Source organism: Triturus cristatus, chromosome 7 (genome assembly GCF_964204655.1).
Source record: "Triturus cristatus chromosome 7, aTriCri1.1, whole genome shotgun sequence".
In the NCBI taxonomy this organism is placed as follows: domain Eukaryota; kingdom Metazoa; phylum Chordata; class Amphibia; order Caudata; family Salamandridae; genus Triturus; species Triturus cristatus.
The window spans coordinates 849,010,899-849,030,110 of NC_140590.1; positions in this window are offsets into that span (position 1 = coordinate 849,010,899).

Consider the following 19,212-nt stretch of genomic DNA (forward strand, 5'->3'; position numbering starts at 1 on the left):
TAGGGGATAGTGCTGGGGGTAGTGTTTTAGGGTTTAGGTTAGTGCAGTGGTGTTTGTGTAGTGTAGGGGTTCGTGTTTTAGGGTTTACGGTAGTGCAGTGGTGTTTGGGTGGTGTAGGGGGTTGTGTCTTAGGGTTGTGGGTAGTGCAGTGGTGTTTGGGTAGTATAGGGGTCATGCTGGGGGTAGATTTAGGGTTTAGGGTAGTGCAGTGGTGTTTGAGTATTGTAGGGTGTAGTGCTGGGGGTAGTGTTTTAGGGTTTAGGGTAGTGCAGTGCTGTTTTGGTAGTGTAAGGGGTTGTGTTTTAGGGTTTAGGGTAGTGCAGTGGTGTTTGGTAGTGTAGGGGGTAGTGCTGGGGGTAGTTTTTTAGGGTTTAGGGTAGTGCAGTGGTGTTTGTGTAGTGTAGGGGGTCGTCTTTTAGGGTTTAGGGTAGTGCAGTGGTGTTGGGAAGTGTAGGGGGTCGTGTTTTAGGGTTGTGGGTAGTGCAGTGGTGTTTGGGTAGTATAGGGGTCATGCTGGGGGTAGATTTAGGGTTTAGGGTAGTGCAGTGGTGTTCGGGTACTGAAGGGGGTCATGCTGGGGGTAGTGTTTTAGGGTTTAGGGTAGCGCAGTGGTGTTTGGGTAGTGTAGATGGTCGTGCTGGGTGTAGTGTTTTAGGGTTTAGGGTAGCGCAGTGGTGTATGGATAGTGTAGGGGGTCGTGCTGGGGGTAGTGTTTTAGGGTTTAGGGTAGCGCAGTGGTTTTTGGGTATTGTAGAGTGTCGTACTGGGGGTAGTGTTTTAGTGTTTAGGGTAGCGCAGTGGTTTTTGGGTAGTGTAGGGGGTCCTGCTGGGGGTAGTGTTTTAGGGTTTATGGTAGTGCAGTGGCGTTTGTATAGTGTAGGGGGTCGTGCTGGGGGTAGTGTTTTAGGGGTTAAGTCTAGTGCAGTGGTGTTTGTGTTGTATAGGGGGTTGTGTTTTAGGATTTAGGGTAGTGTAGTGGTGTTTGGGTAGTGTAGGGGGTCACGCTAGGATAGTGTTTTAGGGTTAAGGGTTGTGCAGTGGTGTTTGGGTAGTGTAGGGGGTCGGGCTGGGATAGTGTTTTAGGGTTTAGGGTAGCACATTGGTGGTTGGGTAGTGTATGGGGTTGTGCTTGGGGTAGTGTTTTAGGGTTTAGGGTTACACTTTGATGTTTGGGTAGTGTAGGGGGTTGTGCTGGGGTAGTGTTTTAGGGTTTAGGGTAGTGCAGTGGTGTTTAGGTCATGTAGGGGGTCATGCTGGGGTAGTGTTTTAGGGTTTAGGGTAGAGCAGTGGTGTTTTGGTAGTGTAGGGGGCATGCTGGGGGTGGTGTTGTAGGGTTTTGCGTAGCACAGTGGTGTTTGGGTAGTGTAGGGGGTTGTGCTGGGGGTGGTGTTTTGGGGATTTGGGTAGCGCAGTGGTTTTTGTGTAGTGGAGAGGGTCGTGCTGGGGATAGTGTTTTAGGGTGTAGAGTAGTGCAGAGGTGGTTGTATAGTGTGGGGGGTCATGCTGGTGGTAGTGTTTTAGGGTTTAGGGTAATGCACAGGTTTCTGTGTAGTGTAGGGGAAGGTGTTTTAGGGTTTAGGGTAGTGCAGTGGTGTTTGTGTAGTGTATGGGGTTGTGCTGGGGGTAATGTTTTGGGGGTTAAGGGTAGTGCAGTGGTGTTTGTGTAGTAAAGGGGTTGTGTTTTAGGGTTTAGGGTAGTGCAGTGGTGTGTGGGTAGTGTAGGGGTCGTGCTGGGGGTAGATGTATAGCTTAGGGTAGTGCAGTGGTGTTTGGGTAGTGTAGGGGGTCGTGTTGTGATAGTGTTTTTCGGGTTAAGTGTAGGGCAATGGTGTTTGGGTAGTGTGGGGGTGTGTTGTGGTGGGGTAGTTTTTTTTGGGTTTAGGGTAGCACAGTGGTGTTTGGGTAATGTAGGGGGTCGTGATGGGGTAGTGTTTTAGGGTTTAGGGTAGTGAAGTGGTGTTTGTGTAGTGTAGGGGGCGTGCTGGGGTGGTGTTTTAGGGTTTTGGGTAGTGCTGTGATGTTTGGGTAGTGTAGGGTGCCGTGCTTGTGGTAGTGTTTTAGGGCTTAGGGTAGCGCGTTGGTGTTTGGGTAGTGTATGGGGCTGTGCTTCGGGTAGTGTTTTAGGGTTTAGGGTAGCGCATTGGTGTTTGGGTAGTTTAGAGGGTCATGCTGGGGGTGGTGTTTTAGGGTTTAGGGTAGCGCAGTGGTGTTTGGGTAGTGTAGGGGGTTGTGCTGGGGGTGGTGTTTTGGGGATTTGGGTAGCGCAGTGGTGTTTGTGTAGTGTAGGGTGTCGTGCTGGTGGTAGTGTTTTAGGGTTTAGGGTAGCGCATTGGTGTTTGGGTAGTGTAGGGGTTTGTGCTGGGGGTAGTGTTTTAGGGTTAGGGTAGCGCAGTAGTGTTTGGGTAGTGTAGGGGGTCATGCTGGGGGTAGTGTTTTAGGGTTTAGGGCAGTGCAGTGGTGTTTGCGTAGTGTAGGGGTCGTGCTGGGGATAGTGTTTTAGGGTTTAGGGTAGCGCAGTTGTGTTTGGGTAGTGTAGGGGTCGTGTGGGGGGTAGTGTTTTAGAGTTTAGGTAGCGCAGTGGTGTTTGTGTAGTGTAGAGGGTCATGCTGGGGGTAGTGTTTTAGGGTTTAGAATAGTGCAGTGATGGTTGTATAGTGTGGGGGGTCGTGCTGGGGGTAGTGTTTTAGGGTTTAGGGTAGAGCATTGGTGTTTGTGTAGTGTATGGTGTCTTGCTGGGGATAGTGTTTTTGGGTTTAGGGTAGTGCACTGGTGTTTGGGTAGTATAGGGAGCCGTGCTGGCGGTCGGTTTAGGGTTTAGATTAGTGCAGTGGTGTTTGTATAGTGTAGGGGGTAGTACTGGGGGTAGATTTAGGGTTTAAGTTGTGCAATGGTGTTTTTGTATCGTAGGGGGTCCTGCTGGGGGTAGTGTTTTAGGGTTTAGGGTTGTGCAGTAGTATTTGTGTAGTGTAGGGGGTCGTGCTGGGGGTAGTGTTTTAGGGTTTAGTGTAGTGCAGTGGTGTTTTTGTAGTGTAGGGGTACTGTTTTAGGGTTTAGGGTAGTGCAGTGGTGTTTGTGTAGTGTAGGGGTTCATGCTGGGGTAGTGTTTTAGGGTTTAGTGTAGTGCAGTGGTCGTTGTGTAGTGTAGGGGTAGTGTGTTATGGCTTAGCGTAGTGCAGTGGTGTTTGGGTAGTGTAGGGGGTCGTGCTGGGGGTAGATTTAGGGTTTAGGTTGTGCAATGGTGTTTTTGTATTGTAGGGGTCCTGCTGGGGGTAGTGTTTTAGGGTTTAGGGTTGTGCAGTAGTATTTGTGTAGTGTAGGGGTCGTGCTGGGGGTAGTGTTTTAGGGTTTAGTGTAGTGCAGTGGTGTTTGTGTAGTGTAGGGGTAGTGTTTTAGGGTTTAGGTTAGTGCAGTGGTGTTTGTGTAGTGTAGGGGTTCATGCTGGGGTGGTTTTAGGGTTTAGTGTAGTGCAGTGTTCGTTGTGTAGTCTAGGGGTCGTGTTTTAGGGTAGTGCAGTGGTGTTTTGGTAGTGTAGGGGGTCATGCTGGGGGTAGTGTTTTAGGGTTTATGGTAGTGCAGTGGTGTTTGAGTATTGTAGGGGGTTGTGCTGGGGGTAGCACATTAGGGTTTAGGGTAGTGCAGTGGTTTTTGGGTAGTGTATGGGGTCATGCTGGGAGAAGTGTTTAGGGTTGTGCAGTGGTGTTTGTGTAGTGTATGGGGTAATGCTGGGGGTAGATTTAGGGTTTAGGGTAGTACACTGGTGTTTGTGTAGTGTAGGGTGTAGTGCTGGGGGTAGTGTTTTAGGGTTTAGGGTAGTGCAGTGCTGTTTTGGTTGTGTAAGGGGTTGTGTTTTAGGGTTTAGTGTAGTGCAGTGGTGTTTGGTAGTGTAGGGGGTAGTGCTGGGGGTAGTGTTTTAGGGTTTAGGGTAGTGCAGTGGTGTTTGTGTAGTGTAGGGGGTCGTGTTTTAGGGTTTAGGGTAGTGCAGTGGTGTTTGGGTAGTGTAGGGGGTAATGCTGGGGGAAGTGTTTAGGGTTGTGCAGTGGTGTTTGTGTAGTGTAAGGGATCGTGCTGGGGGTAGATTTAGGGTTTAGGTTAGTGCAGTGGTGTTTGTGTAGTGTAGGGTGTAGTGCTGGGGGTAGTGTTTCAGGGTTTAGGGTAGTGCAGTGCTGTTTTGGTAGGGGGTTGTGTTTTAGGGTTTAGGGTAGTGCAGTGGTGTTTGGTAGTGTAGGGGGTAGTGCTGGGGTAGTGTTTTAGGGTTTAGGGTAGTGCAGTGGTGTTTGTGTATTGTAGGGGGTCGTCTTTTAGAGTTTAGGGTAGTGCAGTGGTGTTTGGGAAGTGTAGGGGGTCATGTTTTGGGGTTGAGGGTAGTGCAGTTGTGTTTGAGTAGTGTAGCGGGTCGTGCTGGGGGTAGATTTAGGGTTTAGGGTAGTGCAGTGGTGTTCGGGAACTGTAGGGGGTCATGCTGGGGGTAGTGTTTTAGGGTTTATGGTAGCGCAGTGGTGTTTGGGTAGTGTAGGGGGTTGTGCTGGGGGTGGTGTTTTGGGGATTTGGGTAGCGCAGTGGTGTTTGAGTAGTGTAGGGTGTCGTGCTGGTGGTAGTGTTTTAGGGTTTCGGGTAGCGCATTGGTGTTTAGATAGTGTAGGGGGTTGTGCTGGGGGTAGTGTTTTAGGGTTAGGGTAGCGCAGTAGTGTTTGGGTAGTGTAGTGCTGGGGATAGTGTTTTAGGGTTTAGGGTAGTGTAGTGGTGTTTGCGTAGTGTAGGGGGTCGTGCTGGGGATAGTGTTTTAGGGTTTAGGGTAGCGCAGTTGTGTTTGTGTAGTGTAGAGGGTCGTGCTGGGGGTAGTGTTTTAGGGTTTAGAGTAGTGCAGTGATGGTTGAATAGTGTGGAGGGTCGTGCTGGGGGTAGTGTTTTAGGGTTTAGGGTAGTGCATTGGTGTTTGTGTAGTGTATGGTGTCTTGCTGGGGAAAGTGTTTTTGGGTTTAGGCTAGTGCAGTGGTGTTTGGGTAGTATAGGGAGTCGTGCTGGGGATAGATTTAGGGTTTAGATTAGTGCAGTGGTGTTTGTGTAGTGTAGGGGGTAGTACTGGGGGTAGATTTAGGGTTTAAGTTGTGCAATGGTGTTTTTGTATTGTAGGGGGTCCTGCTGGGGGTAGTGTTTTAGGGTCTAGGGTTGTGCAGTAGTATTTGTGTAGTGTAGGGGGCCGTGCTGGGGGTAGTGTTTTAGGGTTTAGTGTAGTGCAGTGGTGTTTGTGTAGTGTAGGGGTAGTGTTTTAGGGTTTAGGGTAGTGCAGTGGTGTTTGTGTAGTGTAGGGGTTCATGCTGGGGTAGGGTTTAAGGGTTTAGTGTAGTGCAGTGGTCGTTGTGTAGTGTAGGGGTAGTGTTTCAGGGCTTAGCGTAGTGCAGTGGTGTTTGGGTAGTGTAGGGGGTCATGCTGGGGGTAGTGTTTTAGGGTTTAGGGTAGTGCAGTGGTGTTTTAGTATTGTAGGGGGTTGTGCTGGGGGTAGTGCATTAGGGTTTAGGATAGTGCAGTGGTGTTTGGGTAGTGTAGGGGGTCATGCTGGGGGAAGTGTTTAGGTTTTTGCAGTGGTGTTTGTGTAGTGTATGGGGTCGTGCTGGGGGTAGATTTAGGGTGTAGGGTAGTACACTGGTGTATGTGTAGTGTAGGGTGTAGTGCTGGGGTTAGTGTTTTAGGGTTTAGGGTAGTGCAGTGCTGTTTTGGTAGTGTAAGGGGTTGTGTTTTAGGGTTTAGGGTAGTGCAGTGGTGTTTGGTAGTGTAGGGGGTAGTGCTGGGAGTAGTGTTTTAGGGTTTAGGGTAGTGCAGTGGTGTTTGTGTAGTGTAGGGGGTAGTACTGGGGGTAGATTTAGGGTTTAAGTTGTGCAATGGTGTTTTTGTATTGTAGGGGGTCCTGCTGGGGGTAGTGTTTTAGGGTCTAGGGTTGTGCAGTAGTATTTGTGTAGTGTAGGGGGCCGTGCTGGGGGTAGTGTTTTAGGGTTTAGTGTAGTGCACTGGTGTTTGTGTAGTGTAGGGGTAGTGTTTTAGGGTTTAGGGTAGTGCAGTGGTGTTTGTGTAGTGTAGGGTTTCATGCTGGGGTAGGGTTTAAGGGTTTAGTGTAGTGCAGTGGTCGTTGTGTAGTGTAGGGGTAGTGTTTCAGGGCTTAGCGTAGTGCAGTGGTGTTTGGGTAGTGTAGGGGGTCATGCTGGGGGTAGTGTTTTAGGGTTTAGGGTAGTGCAGTGGTGTTTGAGTATTGTAGGGGGTTGTGCTAGGGGTAGTGCATTAGGGTTTAGGATAGTGCAGTGGTGTTTGGGTAGTGTAGGGGGTCATGCTGGAGGAAGTGTTTAGGTTTTTGCAGCGGTGTTTGTGTAGTGTATGGGGTCGTGCTGGGGGTAGATTTAGGGTTTAGGGTAGTACACTGGTGAATGTGTAGTGTAGGGTATAGTGCAGGGGTTGTGTTTTAGGGTTTAGGGTAGTGCAGTTGTGTTTGGTAGTGTAGGGGGTAGTGCTGGGAGTAGTGTTTTAGGGTTTAGGGTAGTGCAGTGGTGTTTGTGTAGTGTAGGGGGTCGTGTTTTAGGGTTTAGGGTAGTGCAGTGGTGTTTGGGTAGTTTAGGGGGTCATGCTGGGGGAAGTGTTTAGGGTTGTGCAGTGGTGTTTGTGTAGTGTATGGGGTCGTGCTGGGGGTAGATTTAGGGTTTAGGGTAGTACACTGGTGTATGTGTAGTGTAGGGTGTAGTGCTGGGAGTAGTGTTTTAGGGTTTAGGGTAGTGCAGTGGTGTTTGTGTAGTGTAGGGGGTCGTGTTTTAGGGTTTAGGGTAGTGCAGTGGTGTTTGAGTAGTGTAGGGGGTAATGCTGGGGGAAGTGTTTAGGGTTGTGCAGTGGTGTTTGTGTAGTGTAAGGGATCGTGCTGGGGGTAGATTTAGGGTTTAGGTTAGTGCAGTGGTGTTTGTGTAGTGTAGGGTGTAGTGCTGGGGGTAGTGTTTCAGGGTTTAGGGTAGTGCAGTGCTGTTTTGGTAGGGGGTTGTGTTTTAGGGTTTAGGGTAGTGCAGTGGTGTTTGGTAGTGTAGGGGGTAGTGCTGGGGTAGTGTTTTAGGGTTTAGGGTAGTGCAGTGGTGTTTGTGTATTGTAGGGGGTCGTCTTTTAGAGTTTAGGGTAGTGCAGTGGTGTTTGGGAAGTGTAGGGGGTCATGTTTTGGGGTTGAGGGTAGTGCAGTTGTGTTTGAGTAGTGTAGCGGGTCGTGCTGGGGGTAGATTTAGGGTTTAGGGTAGTGCAGTGGTGTTCGGGAACTGTAGGGGGTCATGCTGGGGTAGTGTTTTAGGGTTTATGGTAGCGCAGTGGTGTTTGGGTAGTGTAGGGGGTTGTGCTGGGGGTGGTGTTTTGGGGATTTGGGTAGCGCAGTGGTGTTTGAGTAGTGTAGGGTGTCGTGCTGGTGGTAGTGTTTTAGGGTTTCGGGTAGCGCATTGGTGTTTAGATAGTGTAGGGGGTTGTGCTGGGGGTAGTGTTTTAGGGTTAGGGTAGCGCAGTAGTGTTTGGGTAGTGTAGTGCTGGGGATAGTGTTTTAGGGTTTAGGGTAGTGTAGTGGTGTTTGCGTAGTGTAGGGGGTCGTGCTGGGGATAGTGTTTTAGGGTTTAGGGTAGCGCAGTTGTGTTTGTGTAGTGTAGAGGGTCGTGCTGGGGGTAGTGTTTTAGGGTTTAGAGTAGTGCAGTGATGGTTGAATAGTGTGGAGGGTCGTGCTGGGGGTAGTGTTTTAGGGTTTAGGGTAGTGCATTGGTGTTTGTGTAGTGTATGGTGTCTTGCTGGGGAAAGTGTTTTTGGGTTTAGGCTAGTGCAGTGGTGTTTGGGTAGTATAGGGAGTCGTGCTGGGGATAGATTTAGGGTTTAGATTAGTGCAGTGGTGTTTGTGTAGTGTAGGGGGTAGTACTGGGGGTAGATTTAGGGTTTAAGTTGTGCAATGGTGTTTTTGTATTGTAGGGGGTCCTGCTGGGGGTAGTGTTTTAGGGTCTAGGGTTGTGCAGTAGTATTTGTGTAGTGTAGGGGGCCGTGCTGGGGGTAGTGTTTTAGGGTTTAGTGTAGTGCACTGGTGTTTGTGTAGTGTAGGGGTAGTGTTTTAGGGTTTAGGGTAGTGCAGTGGTGTTTGTGTAGTGTAGGGGTTCATGCTGGGGTAGGGTTTAAGGGTTTAATGTAGTGCAGTGGTCGTTGTGTAGTGTAGGGGTAGTGTTTCAGGGCTTAGCGTAGTGCAGTGGTGTTTGGGTAGTGTAGGGGGTCATGCTGGGGGTAGTGTTTTAGGGTTTAGGGTAGTGCAGTGGTGTTTTAGTATTGTAGGGGGTTGTGCTGGGGGTAGTGCATTAGGGTTTAGGATAGTGCAGTGGTGTTTGGGTAGTGTAGGGGGTCATGCTGGGGGAAGTGTTTAGGTTTTTGCAGTGGTGTTTGTGTAGTGTATGGGGTCGTGCTGGGGGTAGATTTAGGGTTTAGGGTAGTACACTGGTGTATGTGTAGTGTAGGGTGTAGTGCTGGGGTTAGTGTTTTAGGGTTTAGGGTAGTGCAGTGCTGTTTTGGTAGTGTAAGGGGTTGTGTTTTAGGGTTTAGGGTAGTGCAGTGGTGTTTGGTAGTGTAGGGGGTAGTGCTGGGAGTAGTGTTTTAGGGTTTAGGGTAGTGCAGTGGTGTTTGTGTAGTGTAGGGGGTAGTACTGGGGGTAGATTTAGGGTTTAAGTTGTGCAATGGTGTTTTTGTATTGTAGGGGGTCCTGCTGGGGGTAGTGTTTTAGGGTCTAGGGTTGTGCAGTAGTATTTGTGTAGTGTAGGGGGCCGTGCTGGGGGTAGTGTTTTAGGGTTTAGTGTAGTGCACTGGTGTTTGTGTAGTGTAGGGGTAGTGTTTTAGGGTTTAGGGTAGTGCAGTGGTGTTTGTGTAGTGTAGGGTTTCATGCTGGGGTAGGGTTTAAGGGTTTAGTGTAGTGCAGTGGTCGTTGTGTAGTGTAGGGGTAGTGTTTCAGGGCTTAGCGTAGTGCAGTGGTGTTTGGGTAGTGTAGGGGGTCATGCTGGGGGTAGTGTTTTAGGGTTTAGGGTAGTGCAGTGGTGTTTGAGTATTGTAGGGGGTTGTGCTAGGGGTAGTGCATTAGGGTTTAGGATAGTGCAGTGGTGTTTGGGTAGTGTAGGGGGTCATGCTGGAGGAAGTGTTTAGGTTTTTGCAGCGGTGTTTGTGTAGTGTATGGGGTTGTGCTGGGGGTAGATTTAGGGTTTAGGGTAGTACACTGGTGTATGTGTAGTGTAGGGTATAGTGCAGGGGTTGTGTTTTAGGGTTTAGGGTAGTGCAGTTGTGTTTGGTAGTGTAGGGGGTAGTGCTGGGAGTAGTGTTTTAGGGTTTAGGGTAGTGCAGTGGTGTTTGTGTAGTGTAGGGGGTCGTGTTTTAGGGTTTAGGGTAGTGCAGTGGTGTTTGGGTAGTTTAGGGGGTCATGCTGGGGGAAGTGTTTAGGGTTGTGCAGTGGTGTTTGTGTAGTGTAGGGTGTAGTGCTTCAGGGTTTAGGGTAGTGCAGTGCTGTTTTGGTAGTGTAAGGGGTTGTGTTTTAGGGTTTAGGGTAGTGCAGTGGTGTTTGGGAAGTGTAGGGGGTCGTGTTTTAGGGTTGAAGGTAGTGCAGTGGTGTTTGGGTAGTGTAGGGGTTCATGCTGGGGGTAGATTTAGGGTTTAGGGTAGTGCAGTGGTGTTCGGGTACTGTAGGGGGTCATGCTGGGGGTAGTGTTTTAGGGTTTATGGTAGCGCATTGGTGTGTGGGTAGTGTAGGGGGTCGTGCTGGGGGTAGTGTCTTAGGGTTAGGGTAGCGCAGTGGTGTTTGCGTAGTGTAGGGGGTCGTGCTGGGGGTAGTGTTTTAGGGTTTATGGTAGCGCAGTAGTGTTTGCGTATTGTAGGGGGTCTTGCTGGGGACAGTGTTTTAGGGTTTAGTGTAGCACAGTGGTGTTTGGGTAGTGTAGGGGTCGTGCTGGGGTCAGTGTTTTAAGAGTTTAGGTAGCGCAGTAGTGTTTGTGCAGTGTAGAGGGTCGTGCTGGGTGTAGTATTTTAGGGTTTAGAGTAGTGCAGTGGTGGTTGTATAGTGTAGGGGGTCATGCTGGGGGTAGATTTAGGGTTTAGTGTAGTACAGTGGTATCTGTGTAGTGTAGGGGATAGTGCTGGGGTAGTGTTTTAGGGTTTAGGGTAGTGCAGTGGTGTTTTGGTAGTGTAGGGGGTTGTGTTTTATGGTTTAGGGTAGTGCAGTGGTGTTTGTTAGTTTAGGGGATAGTGCTGGGGGTAGTGTTTTAGGGTTTAGGTTAGTGCAGTGGTGTTTGTGTAGTGTAGGGGTTCGTGTTTTAGGGTTTACGGTAGTGCAGTGGTGTTTGGGTAGTGTAGGGGGTTGTGTCTTAGGGTTGTGGGTAGTGCAGTGGTGTTTGGGTAGTATAGGGGTCATGCTGGGGGTAGATTTAGGGTTTAGGGTAGTGCAGTGGTGTTTGGGTACTGAAGGGGGTCATGCTGGGGGTAGTGTTTTTGGGTTTAGGGTAGCGCAGTGGTGTTTGGGTAGTGTAGGTGGTCGTGCTGGGGGTAGTGTTTTAGGGTTTAGGGTAGTGCAGTGGTGTATGGATAGTGTAGGGTGTCGTGCTAGGGGTAGTGTTTTAGGGTTTAGGGTAGCGCAGTGGTGTTTGTGTAGTGTAGGGGGTCGTGTTTTAGGGTTTAGGGTAGTGCAGTGGTGTTTGGGTAGTTTAGGGGGTCATGCTGGGGGAAGTGTTTAGGGTTGTGCAGTGGTGTTTGTGTAGTGTAGGTTGTAGAGCTGGGGGTAGTGTTTCAGGGTTTAGGGTAGTGCAGTGCTGTTTTGGTAGTGTAAGGGGCTGTGTTTTAGGGTTTAGGGTAGTGCAGTGGTGTTTGGGAAGTGTAGGGGGTCGTGTTTTAGGGTTGAAGGTAGTGCAGTGGTGTTTGGGTAGTGTAGGGGGTCGTGCTAGGGGTAGATTTAGGGTTTAGGGTAGTGCAGTGGTGTTCGGGTACTGTAGGGGGTCATGCTGGGGGTAGTGTTTTAGGGTTTATGGTAGCGCATTGGTGTGTGGGTAGTGTAGGGGGTCGTGCTGGGGGTAGTGTCTTAGGGTTAGGGTAGCGCAGTGGTGTTTGCGTAGTGTAGGGAGTTGTGCTGGGGGTAGTGTTTTAGGGTTTATGGTAGCGCAGTAGTGTTTGCGTATTGTAGGGGGTCTTGCTGGGGATAGTGTTTTAGGGTTTAGTGTAGCACAGTGGTGTTTGGGTAGTGTAGGGGTCGTGCTGGGGTCAGTGTTTTAGAGTTTAGGTAGCGCAGTAGTGTTTGTGCAGTGTAGAGGGTCGTGCTGGGTGTAGTATTTTAGGGTTTAGAGTAGTGCAGTGGTGGTTGTATAGTGTAGGGGTCGTACTGGGGGTAGTGTTTTAGGGTTTAGGGTAGTGCATTGGTGTTTGTGTAGTGTTTGGGGTCGTGCTGGGGGTAGTGTTTTTGGGTTTAGGGTAGTGCAGTGGTATTTGGGTAGAATAGGGAGTCGTGATGGGGGTAGATTTAGCTTTTAGATAAGTGCAGTGGTGTTTGTGTAGTGTAGGGGATCGTACTGGGGTAGTAATTTAGGGTTTAGCGTAGTGCAGTGGTGTTTGTGTAGTGTAGGGGGTCATGCTGGGGTAGTGTTTTAGGGTTTAGTGTAGTGCAGTGGTTGTTGTGTAGTGCAGGGGGTCGTGTTTTAGGGTAGTGCTGTGGTGTTTTGGTAGTGTAGGGGGTCATGCTGGGGGTAGTGTTTTAGGGTTTAGGGTAGTGCAGTGGTGTTTGGGTAGTGTAGGGGGTCATGCAGGGGGAAGTGTTTAGGGTTGTGCAGTGGTGTTTTTGTAGTGTAAGGGGTTGCGCTGGGGGTAGATTTATGGTTTAGGGTAGTGCAGTGGTGTTTGTGTCGTGCTGGGGGTAGTGTTTTAAGGTTTAGGGTAGTGCAGTGCTGTTTTGGTAGTGTAAGGGGTAGTGTTTTAGGGTTTAGGGTAGTGCAGTGGTGTTTGTGTAGTGTAGGGGGTCGTCTTTTAGGGTTTATATTAGTGCAGTGGTGTTTGTGTAGTGTAGGGAGTTGTGCTGGGGATATTGTTTTAGGGTTTAGGGTAGCGCAGTGGTATTTGTGTAGTGTAGGGGGTTGTGCTGGGGTAGTGATTTAGGGTTTAGGGTAGCGCAGTGGTCTTTGGGTAGTGAAGGGGGTCATGCTGGGAGTAGTGTTTTAAGGATTAGGGTAGCGCAGTGGTGTTTGGGTAGCGTAGGGGGTCGTGCTGGGGCTAGTGTTTTAGGGTTTTGGGTAGCACAATGGTGTTTGGGTAGCGTAGTGGGTCGTTATGTGGTAGTGTTTTAGGGTTTAGGGTAGCGCAGTGGTGTTTGGGTAGCATAGGGGGTCTTGCTGGGGGTAGTGTTTTAGGGTGTAGGGTAGGACAGTGGTGTTTGGTTAGCGTAGGGGGTCGAGCTCGGGTAGTGTTTTAGGGTTTAGCGTAGCACCGTGTTTGTTTGAGTAGCGTAGGGGGTCGTGTGGGGGATAGATGTAGGGTTTAGGGTAGCACAGTGGTGTTTGCGTACCGTAGGGGATCATGCTGGGGGAAGAGTTTTAGGGATTAGGGTGGCGCATTGTTGTTTGGGTAGTGTAGGGGGTCTTGCTGGGGGTAGTGTTTTAGGGTTTAGGGTAGCGCAGTGGTGTTTGTGTAGTGTAGGGGGTAGTGCTGGGGGTAGTGTTTTAGGGTTTAGGGTAGTGCAGTGGTGTTTGGGTAGTATAGGGAGTCGTGCTGGGGGTAGATTTAGGGTTTAGGGTAGTGCAGTGGTGTTTGTGTAGTGTAGGGGGTCGTGCTGGGGGTAGTGGTTTAGGGTAGTGCAGTTGTGTTTGGGTAGTGTATGGGGTCGTGCTGGGGGTAGATTTAGGGTTTAGGTAGTGCAAAGGTGTTTGTGTATTGGAGGGGTTAGTGCTGGGGCTAGTGGTTTGGGGTTTAGGGTAGTGCAGTAGTATTTGTTTAGTGTAGGGGGTCGTGCTGGGGTAGTATTTTAGGGTTTAGAGTAGTGCAGGGGTGTTTGTGTAATGTAGGGGGTAGTGTTTTAGGGTAGTGCAGTGGTGCTTGTGTAGTGTAGGGGTTCATGCTGGGGGTAGTGTTTTAGGGTTTAGGGTAGTGCAGTAGTGGTTTTGTAGTGTAGGGGGTCGTGTTTTAGGGTTTAGGGTAGTGCAGTGGTGTTTTGGTAGTGTAGGGGGTCATGCTGGGGTTAGTGTTTTAGGGTTCGGGTAGTGCAGTGGTCTTTAGCTATTGTAGCGGGTTGTGCTTGGAGTAGTGCTTTAGGGTTTAGGGTAGTGCAGTGGTGTTTGGGTAGTGTAGGGGGTCATGCTGAGGGAAGAGTTTAAGGGTTTAGGTTAGTGCAGTGATGTTTGGATAGTGTAGGGGGTCATGCTGGGGGTAGATGTAGGGTTTAGTGTAGTACAGTGGTATCTGTGTAGTGTAGGGGATAGTGCTGGGGTAGTGTTTTAGGGTTTAGGGTAGTGCAGTGGTGTTTTGGTAGTGTAGGGGGTTGTGTTTTATGGTTTAGGGTAGTGCAGTGGTGTTTGTTAGTTTAGGGGATAGTGCTGGGGGTAGTGTTTTAGGGTTTAGGTTAGTGCAGTGGTGTTTGTGTAGTGTAGGGGTTCGTGTTTTAGGGTTTACGGTAGTGCAGTGGTGTTTGGGTAGTGTAGGGGGTTGTGTCTTAGTGTTGTGGGTAGTGCAGTGGTGTTTGGGTAGTATAGGGGTCATGCTGGGGGTAGATTTAGGGTTTAGAGTAGTGCAGTGGTGTTTGGGTACTGAAGGGGGTCAAGCTGGGGGTAGTGTTTTAGGGTTTAGGGTAGCGCAGTGGTGTTTGGGTAGTGTAGGTGGTCGTGCTGGGGGTAGTGTTTTAGGGTTTAGGGTAGCGCAGTGGTGTATGGATAGTGTAGGGTGTCGTGCTAGGGGTAGTGTTTTAGGGTTTAGGGTAGCGCAGTGGTTTTTGGGTATTGTAGAGTGTCGTACTGGGGTAGTGTTTTAGTGTTTAGCGTAGCGCAGTGGTTTTTGGGTAGTGTAGGGGGTCCTGCTGGGGGTAGTGTTTTAGGGTTTAGGGTAGTGCAGTGGTGTAGGGGGTCATGCTAGGGGGCGTGTTTTAGGGGTTAAGTCTAGTGCAGTGGTGTTTGTGTAGTATAGGGGGTTGTGTTTTAGGGTTTAGGGTAGTGTAGTGGTGTTTGGGTAGTGTAGGGGGTCGCGCTGGGGTAGTGTTTTTGGGTTTAGGGTAGCGCTGTGGTGTTTGGGTAATGTAGGGTGGCGTGCTTGTGATAGTGTTTTAGGGTTTAGGGTAGCGCATTGGTGTTTGGGTAGTGTATGGGGTTGTGCTTGGGGTAGTGTTTTAGGGTTTAGGGTAACACTTTGATGTTTGGGTAGTGTAGGGGGTTGTGCTGGGGTAGTGTTTTAGGGATTAGGGTAGCGCAGTGGTGTTTGGGTAATGTAGGGGGTCATGCTGGGGTAGTGTTTTAGGGTTTAGGGTAGAGCAGTGGTGTTTTGGTAGTGTAGGGGGCGTGCTGGGGGTGGTGTTGTAGGGTTTTGCGTAGCACAGTGGTGTTTGGGTAGTGTAGGGGGTTGTGCTGGGGGTGGTGTTTTGGGGGTTTGGGTAGTGCAGTGGTGTTTGTGTAGTGGAGAGGGTCGTGCTGGGGATAGTGTTTTAGGGTGTAGAGTAGTGCAGAGGTGGTTGTATAGTGTGGGGGGTCATGCTGGGGGTAGTGTTTTAGGGTTTAGGGTAGTGCACAGGTTTCTGTGTAGTGTAGGGGAACGTGTTTCAGGGTTTAGGGTAGTGCAGTGGTGTTTGTGTAGTGTATGGGGTTGTGCTGGGGGTAGATGTATTGCTTAGGGTAGTGCAGTTGTGTTTGGGTAGTGTAGGGGGTCGTGTTGATATAGTGTTTTAGGGTTTAGGGTAGTGAAGTGGTGTTTGTGTAGTGTAGGGGGCATGCTGGGGTGGTGTTTTAGGGTTTTGGGTAGCGCTGTGATGTTTGGGTAGTGTAGGGTGCCGTGCTTGTGGTAGTGTTTTAGGGATTAGGGTAGCGCGTTGGTGTTTGGGTAGTGTATGGGGCTGTACTTCGGGTAGTGTTTTAGGGTTTAGGGTAGCGCATTGCTGTTTGGGTAGTGTAGAGGGTTGTGCTGTGGGTAGTGTCTTAGGGTTTAGGGTAGAGCAGTGGTGTTTTAGTAGTGTAGGGGGCATTCTGGGGGTGGTGTTTTAGGGTTTTGGGTAGCACAGTTGTGTTTGGGTAGTGTAGGGGGTTGTGCTGGGGGTGGTGTTTTGGGGATTTGGGTAGCGCAGTGGTGTTTGTGTAGTGTAGGGTGTCGTGCTGGTGGTAGTGTTTTAGGGTTTAGGGTAGCGCATTGGTGTTTGGGTAGTGTAGGCGGTTGTACTGGGGGTAGTGTTTTAGGGTTAGGGTTAGGGTAGCGCAGTAGTGTTTGGGTAGTGTAGGGGGTCATGTTGGGGGTAGTGTTTTAGGGTTTAGGGTAGCGCAGTGGTGTTTGCGTAGTAGAGGGGGTCGTGCTGGGGATAGTGTTTTAGGGTTTAGGGTAGCGCAGTTGTGTTTGGGTAGTGTAGGGGTCGTGCGGGGGGTAGTGTTTTAGAGTTTAGGTAGCGCAGTGGTGTTTGTGTAGTGTAGAGGGTCGTGCTGGGGGTAGTGTTTTAGGGTTTAGAGTAGTGCAGTGATGGTTGTATCGTGTGGGGGGTCGTGCTGGGGGTAGTGTTTTAGGGTTTAGGATAGTGCATTGGTGTTTGTGTAGTGTATGGTGTCTTGCTGGGGATAGTGTTTTTGGGTTTAGGGTAGTGCAGTGGTGTTTGGGTAGTATAGGGAGTCGTGCTGGGGGTAGATTTAGGGTTTAGATTAGTGCAGTGGTGTTTGTGTAGTGTAGGGGGTAGTACTGGGGGTAGATTTAGGGTTTAAGTTGTGCAATGGTGTTTTTGTATTGTAGGGGGTCCTGCTGGGGGTAGTGTTTTAGGGTTTAGGGTTGTGCAGTAGTATTTGTGTAGTGTAGGGGGTCGTGCTGTGGGTAGTGTTTTAGGGTTTAGTGTAGTGCAGTGGTGTTTGTGTAGTGTAGGGGTAGTGTTTTAGGGTTTAGGGTAGTGCAGTGGTGTTTGTGTAGTGTAGGGGTTCATGCTGGGGTAGTGTTTTAGGGTTTAGTGTAGTGCAGTGGTCGTTGTGTAGTGTAGGGGTAGTGTGTTATGGCTTAGCGTAGTGCAGTGGTGTTTGGGTAGTGTAGGGGGTCGTGCTGGGGGTAGATTTAGGGTTTAGGTTGTGCAATGGTGTTTTTGTATTGTAGGGGGTCCTGCTGGGGGTAGTGTTTTTTTGGTTTAGGGTTGTGCAGTAGTATTTGTGTAGTGTAGGGGGTCGTGCTGGGGGTAGTGGTTTAGGGTTTAGTGTAGTGCAGTGGTGTTTGGGTAGTGTAGGGGGTCATGCTGAGGGAAGAGTTTAAGGGTTTAGGTTAGTGCAGTGATGTTTGGATAGTGTAGGGGGTCATGCTGGGGGTAGATTTAGGGTTTAGTGTAGTACAGTGGTATCTGTGTAGTGTAGGGGATAGTGCTGGGGTAGTGTTTTAGGGTTTAGGGTAGTGCAGTGGTGTTTTGGTAGTGTAGGGGGTTGTGTTTTATGGTTTAGGGTAGTGCAGTTGTGTTTGTTAGTTTAGGGGGTAGTGCTGGGGGTAGTCTTTTAGGGTTTAGGTTAGTGCAGTGGTGTTTGTGTAGTGTAGGGGTTCGTGTTTTAGGGTTTACGGTAGTGCAGTGGTGTTTGGGTAGTGTAGGGGGTTGTGTCTTAGGGTTGTGGGTAGTGCAGGGGTGTTTGGGTAGTATAGGGGTCATGCTGGGGGTAGATTTAGGGTTTAGGGTAGTGCAGTGGTGTTTGGGTACTGAAGGTGGTCATGCTGGGGGTAGTGTTTTAGGGTTTAGGGTAGCGCAGTGGTTTTTGGGTAGTGTAGGTGGTCGTGCTGGGGGTAGTATTTTAGGGTTTAGGGTAGCGCAGTGGTGTATGGATAGTGTAGGGTGTCGTGCTAGGGGTAGTGTTTTAGGATTTAGGGTAGCGCAGTGGTTTTTGGGTATTGTAGAGTGTCGTACTGGGGGTAGTGTTTTAGTGTTTAGGGTAGCGCAGTGGTTTTTGGGTAGTGTAGGGGGTCCTGCTGGGGGTAGTGTTTTAGGGTTTAGGGTAGTGCAGTGGTGTAGGGGGTCGTGCTGGGGGGCGTGTTTTAGGGGTTAAGTCTAGTGCAGTGGTGTTTGTGTAGTATAGGGGGTTGTGTTTTAGGGTTTAGGGTAGTGTAGTGGTGTTTGGGTAGTGTAGGGGGTCGCGCTGGGGTAGTGTTTTTGGGTTTAGGGTAGCGCTGTGGTGTTTGGGTAATGTAGGGTGGCGTCCTTGTGATAGTGTTTTAGGGTTTAGGGTAGCGCATTGGTGTTTGGGTAGTGTATGGGGTTGTGCTTGGGGTAGTGTTTTAGGGTTTAGGGTAACACTTTGATGTTTGGGTAGTGTAGGGGGTTGTGCTGGGGTAGTGTTTTAGGGATTAGGGTAGCGCAGTGGTGTTTGGGTAATGTAGGGGGTCATGCTGGGGTAGTGTTTTAGGGTTTAGGGTAGAGCAGTGGTGTTTTGGTAGTGTAGGGGGCGTGCTGGGGGTGGTGTTGTAGGGTTTTGCGTAGCACAGTGGTGTTTGGGTAGTGTAGGGGGTTGTGCTGGGGGTGGTGTTTTGGGGGTTTGGGTAGCGCAGTGGTGTTTGTGTAGTGGAGAGGGTCGTGCTGGGGATAGTTTTTTAGGGTGTAGAGTAGTGCAGACGTGGTTGTATAGTGTGGGGGTCATGCTGGGGGTAGTGTTTTAGGGTTTAGGGTAGTGCACAGGTTTCTGTGTAGTGTAGGGGAAGGTGTTTCAGGGTTTAGGGTAGTGCAGTGGTGTTTGTGTAGTGTATGGGGTTGTGCTGGGGGTAATGTTTTAGGGGTTAAGGGTACTGCAGTGGTGCTTGTGTAGTATAGGGGGTTGTGTTTTAGGGTTTAGGGTAGTGCAGTGGTGTTTGGGTAGTGTAGGGGTCGTGCTGGGGGTAGATGTATTGCTTAGAGTAGTGCAGTTGTGTTTGGGTAGTGTAGGGGGTCGTGTTGATATAGTGTTTTAGGGTTTAGGGTAGTGAAGTGGTGTTTGTGTAGTGTAGGGGGCATGCTGGGGTGGTGTTTTAGGGTTTTGGGTAGCGCTGTGATGTTTGGGTAGTGTAGGGTGCCGTGCTTGTGGTAGTGTTTTAGGGATTAGGGTAGCGCGTTGGTGTTTGGGTAGTGTATGGGGCTGTGCTTCGGGTAGTGTTTTAGGGTTTAGGTTAGCGCATTGCTGTTTGGGTAGTGTAGAGGGTTGTGCTGTGGGTAGTGTCTTAGGGTTTAGGGTAGAGCAGTGGTGTTTTAGTAGTGTAGGGGGCATTCTGGGGGTGGTGTTTTAGGGTTTTGGGTAGCACAGTTGTGTTTGGGTAGTGTAGGGGTTGTGCTGGGGGTGGTGTTTTGGGGATTTGGGTAGCACAGTGGTGTTTGTGTAGTGTAGGGTGTCGTGCTGGTGGTAGTGTTTTAGGGTTTAGGGTAGCGCATTGGTGTTTAGGTAGTGTAGGCGGTTGTACTGGGGGTAGTGTTTTAGGGTTAGGGTAGCGCAGTAGTGTTTGGGTAGTGTAAGGGGTCATGTTGGGGATAGTGTTTTAGGGTTTAGGGTAGCGCAGTTGTGTTTGGGTAGTGTAGGGGTCGTGCGGGGGGTAGTGTTTTAGAGTTTAGGTAGCGCAGTGGTGTTTGTGTAGTGTAGAGGGTCGTGCTGGGGGTAGTGTTTTAGGGTTTAGAGTAGTGCAGTGATGGTTGTATCGTGTGGGGGGTCGTGCTGGGGTAGTGTTTTAGGGTTTAGGGTAGTGCATTGGTGTTTGTGTAGTGTATGGTGTCTTGCTGGGGATAGTGTTTTAGGGTTTAGGGTAGCGCAGTGGTGTTTGCGTAGTAGAGGGGGTCGTGCTGGGGATAGTGTTTTAGGGTTTAGGGTAGCGCAGTTGTGTTTGGGTAGTGTAGGGGTCGTGCGGGGGGTAGTGTTTTAGAGTTTAGGTAGCGCAGTGGTGTTTGTGTAGTGTAGAGGGTCGAGCTGGGGGTAGTGTTTTAGGGTTTAGGGTTGTGCAGTAGTATTTGTGTAGTGTAGGGGGTCGTGCTGGGGGTAGTGTTTTAGGGTTTAGTGTAGTGCAGTGGTGTTTGTGTAGTGT